The sequence below is a fragment of the Salvelinus namaycush genome, chromosome 5 (genome assembly GCF_016432855.1).
Source record: "Salvelinus namaycush isolate Seneca chromosome 5, SaNama_1.0, whole genome shotgun sequence".
NCBI classification, from domain to species: domain Eukaryota; kingdom Metazoa; phylum Chordata; class Actinopteri; order Salmoniformes; family Salmonidae; genus Salvelinus; species Salvelinus namaycush.
This window is the reverse complement of record NC_052311.1, coordinates 34,270,408-34,283,647: the sequence shown is the minus strand read 5'-3', so window position 1 is coordinate 34,283,647 and position 13,240 is coordinate 34,270,408. Positions and strand designations below refer to the sequence as shown.

The 13,240-nt window shown below is 44.1% G+C and overlaps 1 protein-coding gene across 1 annotated transcript in view; it reads left to right on the top strand.

Annotated features, from left to right (window-relative positions):
- The window catches only part of rell2 (RELT like 2), a 41,145-nt gene extending 31,239 nt beyond the window's left edge, over positions 1-9,906 (top strand). Inside the window, exon 7 of the mRNA XM_038994029.1 lies at positions 9,862-9,906. The gene's annotated coding sequence lies outside the window, so the exon portion shown is untranslated. The remainder of the gene's footprint in view (positions 1-9,861) is intronic.
- The last annotated feature ends 3,334 nt before the right edge of the window (positions 9,907-13,240 follow it).

The following is a 13,240-nucleotide window of genomic DNA, read 5'->3' as shown; positions in this document are numbered from 1 at the left end:
AACTTCGGTCAAACGTTTCGGGTAGCCTTCCACAAGCTTCCCACAATAAGTTGGATGAATGTTGGTGTAACCGATGTGAAATGGCTAGGTAGTTAGCGGTGGTGTGCTCTAATAGCATTTCAATCGGTGACGTCACTCGTTCTGAGACCTGAAGTAGTTGTTCCCCTTGCCCTGCAAGGGCCGCGGCTTTTGTGGCGCGATGGGTAACGATGCTTCGTGGGTGTCAGTTGTGCAGAGGGTCCCTGGTTCGAGCCCGGGTCGGGCGAGGGGACGGACGAAAGCTATACTGTTACATTGATGCTGTTGACCCGGATCACTGGTTGCTGCGGAAAAGGAGGAGGTCAAAAGGGGGGTGAGTGTAACCGATGTGAAATGGTTAGCGGTGGTACGCGCTAATAGCGTTTCAATCGGTGACGTCACTCACTCTGAGACCTGAAGTAGTTGTTCCCCTTGCTCTGCAAGGCTTTTGTGGCGCGATGGGTAACGATGCTTCGTGGGTGACTGTTGTTGATGTGTGCAGAGCCCAGGTAGGGCTCGAGCCCAGGTAGGGGCGAGGAGAGGGATGGAAGCTATACTGTTACATTGGCCCATTCCTCCTGACAGAGCTGGTGTAACTGAGTCAGGTTTGTAGGCCTCCTTGCTCACACACGCTTTTTCAGTTCTGCCCACAAATTTTATATAGGATTGAGGTCAGGGCTTTGTGATGGCCACTCCAATACCTTGACTTTGTTGTCCTTAAGCCATTTTGCCACAACTTTGGAAGTATGCTTGGGGTCATTGTCCATTTGGAAGACCCATTTGGGACCAAGCTTTAACTTCCTGTCTGATGTCTTGAGATGTTGCTTCAATATATCCACATAATTTTCTTGCCTCATGATGCCATCTATTTTGTGAAGTGCACCAGTCCCTACTGCAGCAAAGCACCCCCACAACATGATGCTGCCACCCCCGTGCTTCAAGGTTGGGATGGTGTTCTTCGGCTTGCAAGCCTACCCCTTTCTCCTCCAAACATGACGATGGTCATTATGGCCCAACAGTTATACTTTTGTTTCATCAGACCAGAGGACATTTCTCCAAAAAGTACGATCTTTGTCACTATGTCCAGTTGCAAACCGTAGTCTGGATTTTTTATGGCAGTTTTGGAGCAGTGGCTCCTTCCTTGCTGAGCGGCCTTTCAGGTTATGTCGATATAGGACTCATTTTACTGTGGATATAAATACTTTTGTACCTGTTTCCTCCAGCATCTTCACAATGTCCTTTGCTGTTGTTCTGGGATTGATTTGCACTTTTTGCACCAAAGTACGTTCATCTCTAGGAGACAGAACGCGTCTCCTTCCTGAGCAGTATGACGGCTGCGTGGTCCCATGGTGTTTATACTTGCATACTGTTGTTTGTACAGATGAACGTGGTACCTTCACGCATTTGGAAATTGCTCGCAAGGATGAACCAGACTTGTGGAGGTCTAGAATTGTTTTTCTGAGTTCTTGGCTGATTTCTTTTGATTTTCCCATGTAGGCCTTGAAATACATCCACAGGAAGATGCTGGAGGAAACAGGTACAAAAGTATCTATATCCACAGTAAAACGAGTTTACTGCATTTACACTTTATGTGTATTAAATGACAAATACTGTACATAGTTTAACAGTGCTGTAACGATGTTCGTCTGAGGAAGAAGGAGTAGACCAAAGCGCAGCGTGGTACGTGTTCATGATGTTTATTATAACCTTAACACTTGAAACAAAAGTGGAACAAAACGCAACAGTTCTGTCAGGTACTCACACTAAACAGAAAACAACTACCCACAAAACCAACATGGAAAATGGCAACCTAAATAGGCTCCCCAATCAGAGACAACGAGAAACAGCTGTCTCTGATTGGGAATTAATTCAGGCCACCATAAACCTACAAACGATAGGTTTAGACCATAAAAAATACCCATAGATAAACAAAAACCCTAGACAAGACAAAAACCCCTAGACAATACAAAAACTAAATAAACCACCCTTGTCACACCCTGACCTAACCAAAAATTAAAGAAAACAAATATAACTCAAGTCAGGGCGTGACAAGTGCATGTAGCATGTGGAGGTCTAAGCTGTGATAGTGTGATGGGTTTTCTAGGGTTCTCCACCGCTCCAATATTAACCATTAGATCACAATCTTTTCAAGACTAATGAGTAACTCACATCCCTGCTTTGTTTGATTATCTGCCATTAACAACAACTACCTCAGAGTAGCATAAAGATTGAGAGGAAGTCCTCAGTAAGTGATCAATTTGTTGCCCTGTCTACAAAGGTATAGAGGATATGAAAGGCTTTGGTTGTTTGTGTTAGATTGTGTTAGAATGTATTTCCCTCCTAGAGAAAAACTGAAAGTATAACATGAGAAAACCTCTTGTAATGAGTTTTATGGTTTTGTGAGGGGATGCATTGTGGACTTAGAACAGCGTGCCATGGTTACATCATTGTGTCATTTCCAGAAGCATGGAGGAGTCTATCGTAAACTACACTCTGTTAAACTAATATCTCCTCATTGACATGGAGAAAAATTAGTAAATAAGTGTACTTAATCGGAGTAGATCATTCTAGATCATTCTAGTGGGCTTGATGTGAATGTGTGTACAAGCTGTAGATAAGCTTTAACAGACTCCAAAACAATCTCTACACAACGTTCTCAACTTAGCGAAGCCTGATGAAGACAATTTACAGTTATGAACGCTACACTACTTTTGAGAAGTAGTGTATCTGGCTGGGTACTCAGACTCGGCTGCACTGCATCATACATTACTTCAGTGTCCTCCAATAAGCCACTCCACCGCTCAGCTCACCCTTTTGGCTCTCAGCTCCTTGGTTGACTTCTTCAGAGTGTCAGTGGTGAGTGAGCGATATCCGTCGGCGGCCGTGAGATGACGCGGTCCGCTCTGCGCCGTGGCCTCAGAGACCTACACATAGCAAACACACTCCTGGGAATAACACACACACACACACACACACAAAGGTAGGGTATTACACCAGCGATATGGCATCCCCTGATGTTAGAATGTCTGATTAGAGAAGAGAGTATAGTATTCATACCCCTTGACTTATTGCACATTTTGTTGTGTTACAGCCTGAATTCAAAGTTGATCAAATTTATGTTTTTTTCTCACCCATCTACACACAATACCTCGTAATGACAAAGTGAAAACATGTTTTAAGATTTTTTTTCACATTTATTGAAAGTTAAATACATAAATAGCTCATTTACATAAGTATTCACACCCCTTTGCTATGACACTCCAAATGGAGCTTGGGTGCATCCAATTTCCTTTGATCATCCTTGAGATGTCACTACAATTTTATTGTAGTACACCTATTGCCAATCCAATTATTTGGACATGAATTAGAAAGAAACACACCTGTCTATATAAGGTCCCACAGTAACAGCGCATGTCGGAGCAAAAACTATACCATGAAGTCCAAGGAACTGTCTGTAGATTTCCGAGATAGAATTATGATAAGGCATCATTCTGGGGAAGGGTATACAACTATTTCTATTTTCTGTGCTCTTGAAAGTTTCCAAGAGCAGAGTGGTCTCCATCATTGGGAAATGGAAAAAAGTATGGAACTTCCCAGACGCAGCCAAGAGCTGGTCGTCCGACCAAACTGAGCAACAGGGCAAGAAGGACCTTGATCATGGAGGTGAACAAGAACCCAATGACCACTCTGACAAAACTACAGATTTCCTTAGCTGAGATGGGAGAACCTGCCAGAAGGACAACAATCTCTACAGCACTTCACCAATCTGGCATTTATTGGAGTGGCCAGACGGAAGCCACTCCAGAGAAAAAGGCACAAGAATGACTCAGAGAATAAGGTAAAAGGTTATGTGGTCTGATGAGCCAAAAATGGAACTCTTTGGCCTGAATGCAAAGCGATATGTCCGGAGAAAACCAGGCACAGCGTATCACCCATCTAACACCACCCCTACCGTGAAGCATGGTAGTGGCAGTATCATGCTACGGGATACTTTTCAGCAGCAGGGACTGGAAGACTGGTAAGGATATAGGGAACAATGAATGGAGCCAAATACAGGCAAATCCTTAATGAGAACATGCTCAGTATGCAAACAGACTGGAGTGAAGATTTTAGTTCCAACATTACAATGACCCCAAGTATACAGCCAAAGCAAAGCTGGAATGGCTTCAGAACAAGAATGTGAAAGTCCCAGACTTTCACATGAGAAATGAGTGGCCCAGCCAAAGCCTAGACTTGAATCTCATTGAAAATCTGTGGAAAGATTTGAAGATTGCTGTTCACCCCCACTCCCCATTTAACTTAACAGAGCTTGAGAAAATCTGTAAGGAAGAATGGGAGAAAATCCCCAAATCCAGATGTGCAAAGCAGATACAGACATACCCAAGACTACACAAAGATGTAATCGCCGCCAAAGTTTCTTCTACAAAGTGTTGACTCAGGGTTGTGAATACTTATGTAAATTAGATTTCTGTATTTCATTTTCAATAAATGAAATAAAAGAGCATGTTTTCACTTTCTCATTATGGGGTATTGTGTGTAAATGGGCAAATTTTTTAAATTATTTAATCAATCTTGAATTCAGGCTGTAACAACAGAATGTGGAATAAGTCAAGGGGTATGAATACTTTCCAAAGGCACTGTATATTACATATTTCCTTCATATCTGCCTTTGAAACATTGCATGCATCTTGTCTTACCAAAATGGGAGGTTGGAATGACTGATAGTAAAAATGTCATTGTGTAGTGGGATCAAACTATCAAGCTCCTTATAGGTTACCCAGAGTTCAAAGAGTCTTCCTTGCCTCTTTGCCAGTCTTTCTTTTGGAACTGTATGGCCAGCCTCTGGGGAGCCTGAAAAAGGAATGTTTTAAAGTTGATTGGACACACAGGTAGGGGTATTTAATTCACCTTATAAACCTTGTTATAATCCATACATAGGAATTTGGTTTGTAATGCAAGTGCAGAGCCCAATTTACAGTAAACACGTCTTGTTTTTGTGTACGGGAGAACTTGCAGATGTTTGGAGCTAAAGGCAGAGGTTTGCTATCAATACTTGAAGCTCTGCAGGCGAAACCCTTGGTGGAAAGTCAACAACCCAGTGAAAACAGGCCTGTCCAGTGTTCACTTCCTGTTTCAGGGGAATTCACTGCCGACGTCAGAGAACTGATCCAGGAGCCTGGCTCAGAAACAAACTGGCTCCTTCACACCCAGACATCACATAGCAGAGCTGCTACGGGCCAGCCACCAGTAGTACTGAAGCCACAGACCGCTTTTATTCTGAAATGTTCAGATGTGGAGGGATTGGTTCACAGGCCCTTATTTCACCATCACCACCCTGCTACATTCTCCATGGTGCTAGGGTCTGAGATGGACCAAGTCTCACAGTCTATGGGTGGAAAATACTTGCCTGAGTGTTTATGTGAAAATTATTATAACTGTTAGACCTACTCTGTAGGTGTAATACTGATGCTAACTACCAACAGAGCCAGAAGCACAAACACCAGGAACAGCACAACAGGACAGTTGTTTCACTATGGAAACAAACTAGAAACCACAATGGTCAGAGGCAAGTTCAATGTCCATGGCAACAAGTCGATAAAAGACTCATTAGGAATGCTCTTCAAGTCTGGCACTATAGGACGTTACTACACTATAACCCAGCCAGTCATAATGTTAGAAAACTAATAGGATTAGGTCAGTTCAGTACATCTAAAGCAGACACAGCCATTCAGTCATTTAATGAAGATATCAGATAATCAAAAACCCTATTATGCACATCTTACAGAATGACCTACACCATCCATATTGCTCCATGGGGAAACATCCAATCAGAAATCAGCACTACTGTATGACACAACTAGAACTGTTTCCCTGGTTCCTGAGACAAATGCACAATGTGTGCTGTATTCCTCTGCCTTGCTTTAAGGACATAGACAACACCAAGGTCCCTGAAAGTCACCAACTCAATATCTGAATACATTCTATGAAAACATTCAATATGAGTGTTTTGAGTAGTTTCAAGTTGTATGTCACATGCACAAGTACAGTGACAAGCTTAACTTGCAAGCACTATCCAACAGTGAAGTATTCAATATCAAAATAGTATAACTAATAAAATAATATATTTTTAAAAAACAAGGGAAATAAGAGAGGAAGATATTGTGGCGATTTCAGCGCCAAGATCTTTGTAAGGCAGGGTTTACACACACAAACACACACCACCAGTCCAACTGAAGGGTTAAAACGGTTTATTATTATCAGGCTACAGCAGCATGGCTGATATACCAAAACTCAAAACAAACAGAGTAAACACTTTGTCACCAATGGAAGGTCCTCCAATCTTGGTCTTTGGGGGTTCAAATCTTGTTGAAATCATAATTTCCTTTTTTCTTAAAAACCTCCTTCACCATATGCTCTGTCTTTCCAATAACCTTCTACTCCTTCACCTGCCAGGCTCAAAAAAAAAGAAAAGAATAATGAAAAAAAGAAAAGAAAGACAAAGAAAGACAACCCAGGGCGAGGTTCAGTAGAAGCACTGATTCGTTTCACCTGACTGCAGTTTGGCTCTGATTACAAGTGGAGACAGGTGTGGCTGTTCTGATACAGTCTAGAAGTTTTCCCCTGGTCCTGCCTCTGGGGAATACTTCACAATGCTGTCTGTGGCCCTGGCAGCCAAAAAACAAAGAAACCTTGCAGGCACATAACTCCATCCACCACACAAGCCATGAAACCGCTACACTATATACAGGGTCAATGCCAGTACCAAATTTACAATGAGCATGGATACTGGAGTATTTGAGTACTGTATGTAGGGATTAGGAGAAAGTGACTGATAGTAGGATAAATAATTATAATAATAGTAAACAGTATGGCAGCAACATAAGTGGTGGGTGGGTGTGTGAGTGATAGGTGGATATACATGTAAACAGGGCTGAAAAGTGGCAGGAATATATAAATACTTATGGTAATATGTAAGCAGGAGTAATAGTGGCCATTAGCAGGATAAATAGATAGATACTAATGGTAATGGCAATCAATAATCAATGAACAGAAGTGTAGCGGTAGTAATAAATATAATCAATATTTATTTTAGCAGTGTTGGTGTGAGGGGGAGCAGTAGTTGTTAGCCATAAAACAGTCTTATGGCCAGGGGATAGAAGCTGTTTAGGAGTCTGTTGCTCGTTGAGCGTCAGAGTGGCAGAGGTGTTGTTGCCTACCCTCACCACCTGGGGGGGCGGCCCGTCCGGAAGTCCAGGATCCAGTTGCAAAGGGAGGTGTTCAGTCCCAGGGTCCTGAGCTTGGTGACGAGGTTGGAAATCACTATGGTGTTGAACGCTGAGCTGTAGTTGATGAACAGCATCCTCACATAGGTAGTCCTCTTTTCAAGGTGAGAGAGGGCAGTGTGGAGTGCAATAAAGATTGCATCTTCTGTGCATCTTCTGTGGTACGCAAATTGTAGTGTGTCCAGGGTGTCTGCGATGATAGAGTTGATGTGTGCCAGGACCAGCCTTTCAAAGCACTTCATTATTACAGATGCTAGTGCTACAGGGTGGTAGTCATTGTGGCAGGATGCCTTAAGAGTTTATGGGAAAAGGAATGATGGTAGTCAGTTTGAAACGTGGGAATTACAAGGAGAGGTTTAAAAAGTCAGTGAAGACGCCTGCCAGCTGGTCTGCACATGCCCTGACGTCACGCCCTGGAATTACGTCTGGCCCTGTGGCCTTACGAGTGTTGATCCGTTTAAAAACCTTACTCACGTCAGCCTCGGAGAGAGATCCCCCCCATTCCTCCGGATCAGCAGGGGCCTTCATGCAGGGCACTGTGTTGTTTTCGTCGAAGTGTGCGTAAAAGGCATTGAGTTCGTCTGGTAGAGAAGCATCATTGGGCAGATCATGGCTCGGGCTTCCTTTCTAGTCCGTAATGTACTGTAGCCACTGCCACATACATTGAACGTCTGAGCCGGTATTGTTCCGATATTGTCATTTTGCCTGTTTGATGGCTCTGCGGAGGTCGTCGAGGGACTTCTTGTACGCGTTTGTGTCCTCAGCCGTAGCCACAAAGATGGCTGCGATAGCCTTGTGAGTGGTAGCTCTGTCCTTTAGCTTAGCACGCATCTCAGTGTTAACCCAGTAAATCCCTTAATGTAGGGAGGGCTGTGAGAGTTTTGGTTAAAGTAGTTGTAGAAATTATGCTAACAAAAACAGACCCTGAGAGGGCAGGTAAGTGTCCAGGGGATATTCCAAACCAATTTTAGCTCAATGATATGCCACTCTACGATATGGCAGGTCGTATCACAGGGTGTACTGCCCACCATGACTGGAGAGTGTGACGTGGTACAGAACATATAAGGGTACATTATAACACACACACACACACCTGACCACAGCTTCTCATTTAGCATTAGTAGTATGAGAGTCCTCTCACCTGACTGTACTCTTTCTCTATGGCAACCAGTTGTTTACTGAAAGACCTGGGCAGAGAAAAATAAACATCACATAGAAACACAGTTTCATCCAGGATATGTCAGTGAACTGCATTTAGGCTGTAATTATATCCCCTCTTGCCCTCTCTCTCGCTCTCTAAGATACAATAATTGGCAGAAAGCAATAGGCTCACAGCACATACCTTGAAAGCTAATATCTCTAAACACTGATCAGATGCTAGACTGGAGCTGAAAGCTCAGCCATAGATCATTCTGTTTCACATACTCAGCATCCTTAGTGTATCTAATGGTTCTTGTGATGTCTACAATGCAAATTGCAGCCATACTGGGGCCATGTACAGCCATACTTATCAGGTATGTACAGTATGTACAGTTGAAGTCGGGAGTTTACATAGGTTGGAGTCAGTAAAACAAATTTTCGCCAACTCCACAAATTTCTTGTTAACAAACTATAGTTTTGGCAAGTCGGTTAAGACATCTACTTTGTGCATGACACAAGTAACTTTTCCAAAAATAGTGTACAGACAGATTATTTCACTAATAATTCACTGTATCACAAATCCAGTGGGTCAGAAGTTTAAGTTGACTGTGCCTTTAAACAGCTTGGAAAATTCCAGAAAATGTCATGGCTTTAGAAGCTTCTGATAGTCTAATTGACATCATTTGAGTCAATTGGAGATGTACCTGTGGATGTATTTCAAGTCCTACCTTCAAACTCAGTGCCTCTTTGCTTGACATCATGGGAAAATCAAAATAAATCAGCCAAGACTTCAAAAAATGCTACCAAATACTAATTGAGTATATGTAAACTTCTGACCCACTGGGAATTAGATGAAAGAAATCAAATCTGAAATAAATCATTCTCTCTACTATTATTCTGACATTTCACATTCTTAAATAAAGTGCTGATCCTAACTGACCTAAGACAGGGAATTTTTACTGGGATGAAATGTCAAGAATAGTGAAAAACTGAGTTTAAATGTATTTGGCTAAGGAGTATGTAAACTTCCAACTTCAACTGTATTTATACAAACATAGGCTTCAGTAGGATGGAACAAGTCATAGACTGTTCTCTCTACTACCGCACGGCAGCGGTACTGGAGTGCCAAGTTAAGGTCCAAAAGGCTAGTTAAAAGCTTCTACCCCAAGCCATAAGACTCCTGAATAGTTAATCAAACGGTTTCCCGGATTATTTGCATTGACCCCCTTTTTTTACGCTGCTGCTACTCGCTGTTTATCTATGCATAGTCACTTTACCCTACCTACATTTACATATGACCTCAATTAGTGTTACCTCATGCATGTAACTGAAGTTGACTTTTACCTTTGTTTTGAATGCTGTTCCCATCAAGGCCACACTGGCTAACCACTATTAAAACATTGTCTCCTTTTTATTACAGCCCAACACCGTGCAGGACGTTTGGCATTTGCCAGAGAACACCAAGATTGGCAAATTCGCCACTGGCGCCCTGTGCTCTTCACAGATGAAAGCAGGTTCACACTGAGCACATGAGCACATGTGACAGACGTGACAGAGTCTGGAGACGCCGTGGAGAACGTTCTGCTGCCTGCAACATCCTCCAGCATGACCGGTTTGGCGGTGGGTCAGTCATGGTGTGGGGTGGCATTTCTTTGTGGGGCCGCACAGCCCTCCATGTGCTCGCCAGAGGTAGCCTGACTGCCATTAGGTACCGAGATGAGATCCTCAGACCCCTTGTGAGACCATATGCTGACACATGCACATTTGTGGCCTGCTGGAGGTCATTTTGCAGGGCTCTGGCGGTGCTCCTCCTTGCACAAAGGCGGAGGTAGCGGTCCTGCTGCTGGGTTGTTGCCCTCCTACGGCCTCCTCCACGTCTCCTGATGTACTGGCCTGTCTCCTGGTAGCGCCTCCATGCTCTGGACACTACGCTGACAGACACAGCAAACCTTTTTGCCACAGCTCGCATTGATGTGCCATCCTGGATGAGCTGCACTACCTGAGCCACTTGTGTGGGTTGTAGACTCCGTCTCATGCTACCACTAGAGTGAAAGCACCGCCAGCATTCAAAAGTGACCAAAACATCAGCCAGGAAGCATAGGAACTGAGAAGTGGTCTGTGGTCACCACCTGCAGAACAACACCCTTTTATTGGGGGTGTCTTGCTAATTGCCTATAATTTCCACCTTTTGTCTATTCCATTTGCACAACAGCATGTGAAATTTATTGTCAATCAGTGTTGCTTCCTAAGTGGACAGTTTGATTTCACAGAAGTGTGATTGACTTGGAGTTACATTGTGTTGTTTAAGTGTTCCCTTTATTTTTTTGAGCAGTGTATTTCTGTAACCCTTACTGAGAATGTTATTGTAGTTGAAGTCATCTGTTGGTTTATTCTGTAGGTTGGATCATTTTGAATATCACCGCTACCAGTTCTAATCAATAATAATTTCTAAAATGATTATTGACGTAGTCAACACTGCTAGCTAGCCAGCTAGCCAACTTCTACCGAATAGCAGCACTGTAGAAACTATTACATTACAACGGAACGACTTGATTAGTGTAGTGTTAGCTAGCTACATAGTTGTCTTTGCTGTCTTTGTATCTAAGATAATTGTGTAGTTTAGAGTAATTATCGAGGTTAGCTAGCCAGCTATTTTCGTCCGCCGCGCCGCGCCACCGTTCTCCTACCTAGTCAACAACTGCTAGCTAGCTAGTCAACTTCTACCGACTAGCAGCACTGTAGAAACTAATACATTACAACGGAACGATTTGATTAGTGTAGTGTTAGCTAGCTACATAGTTGTCTTTGCTGTCTTTGTATCTAAGATAATTGTGTAGTTTAGAGTAATTATCGAGGTTAGCAAGCCAGCTATTTTCGTCCGCCGCGCCGCGCCACCGTTCTCCTACTAAGTCAACAACTGCTAGCTAGCTAGTCAACTTCTACCGACTAGCAGCACTGTAGAAACTAATAATACATTACAACGGAACGATTTGATTAGTGTAGTGTTAGCTAGCTACATAGTTGTCTTTGCTGTCTTTGTATCTAAGATAATTGTGTAGTTTAGAGTAATTATCGAGGTTAGCTAGCCAGCTATTTTCGTCGCCGCGCCACCGTTCTCCTACCTAGTCAACAACTGCTAGCTAGCTAGTCAACTTCTACCAACTAGCAGCACTGTAGAAACTAATAATACATTACAACGGAACGATTTGATTAGTGTAGTGTTAGCTAGATACATAGTTGTCTTTGCTGTCTTTGTATCTAAGATAATTGTGTAGTTTAGAGTAATTATCGAGGTTATCGAGGTTACCTAGCCAGTTATCGAGGTTACCTAGCCAGCTACACTTTCAAACAAAGTCAACAACGCAGCCACTGCTAGCTAGCCTACTTCACCAGCCAGCAGTACTGTATCATTTTAATCATTTTAGTCAATAAGATTTTTGCAACGTAAGCTTAACTTTCTGAACATTCGAGACGTGTAGTCCACTTGTCATTCCAATCTCCTTTGCATTAGCGTAGCCTCTTCTGTAGCCTGTCAACTATGTGTCTGTCTATCCCTGTTCTCTCCTCTCTGCACAGACCATACAAACGCTTCACACCGCGTGGCCGCTGCCACTCTAACCTGGTGGTCCCAGCGCGCACGACCCACGTGGAGTTCCAGGTCTCCGGCAGCCTCTGGAACTGCCGATCTGCGGCCAACAAGGCAGAGTTCATCTCAGCCTATGCTTCCCTCCAGTCCCTCGACTTCTTGGCACTGACGGAAACATGGATTACCACAGATAACACTGCTACTCCTACTGCTCTCTCCTCGTCTGCCCACGTGTTCTCGCACACCCCGAGAGCTTCTGGTCAGCGGGGTGGTGGCACTGGGATCCTCATCTCTCCCAAGTGGACATTCTCTCTTTCTCCCCTGACCCATCTGTCTATCGCCTCCTTTGAATTCCATGCTGTCACAGTTACCAGCCCTTTCAAGCTTAACATCCTTATCATTTATCGCCCTCCAGGTTCCCTTGGAGAGTTCATCAATGAGCTTGACGCCTTGATAAGTTCCTTTCCTGAGGATGGCTCACCTCTCACAGTTCTGGGTGACTTTAACCTCCCCACGTCTACCTTTGACTCATTCCTCTCTGCCTCCTTCTTTCCACTCCTCTCCTCTTTTGACCTCACCCTCTCACCTTCCCCCCCTACTCACAAGGCAGGCAATACGCTTGACCTCATCTTTACTAGATGCTGTTCTTCCACTAATCTCATTGCAACTCCCCTCCAAGTCTCCGACCACTACCTTGTATCCTTTTCCCTCTCGCTCTCATCCAACACTTCCCACTCTGCCCCTACTCGGATGGTATTGCGCCGTCCCAACCTTCACTCTCTCTCCCCCGCTACTCTCTCCTCTTCCATCCTATCATCTCTTCCCTCTGCTCAAACCTTCTCCAACCTATCTCCTGATTCTGCCTCCTCAACCCTCCTCTCCTCCCTTTCTGCATCCTTTGACTCTCTATGTCCCCTATCCTCCAGGCCGGCTCGGTCCTCCCCTCCTGCTCCGTGGCTCGACGACTCATTGCGAGCTCACAGAACAGGGCTCCGGGCAGCCGAGCGGAAATGGAGGAAAACTCGCCTCCCTGCGGACCTGGCATCCTTTCACTCCCTCCTCTCTACATTTTCCTCTTCTGTCTCTGCTGCTAAAGCCACTTTCTACCACTCTAAATTCCAAGCATCTGCCTCTAACCCTAGGAAGCTCTTTGCCACCTTCTCCTCCCTCCTGAATCCTCCTCCCCCCCCCCCCCTCCTCCCTCTCTGCGGAT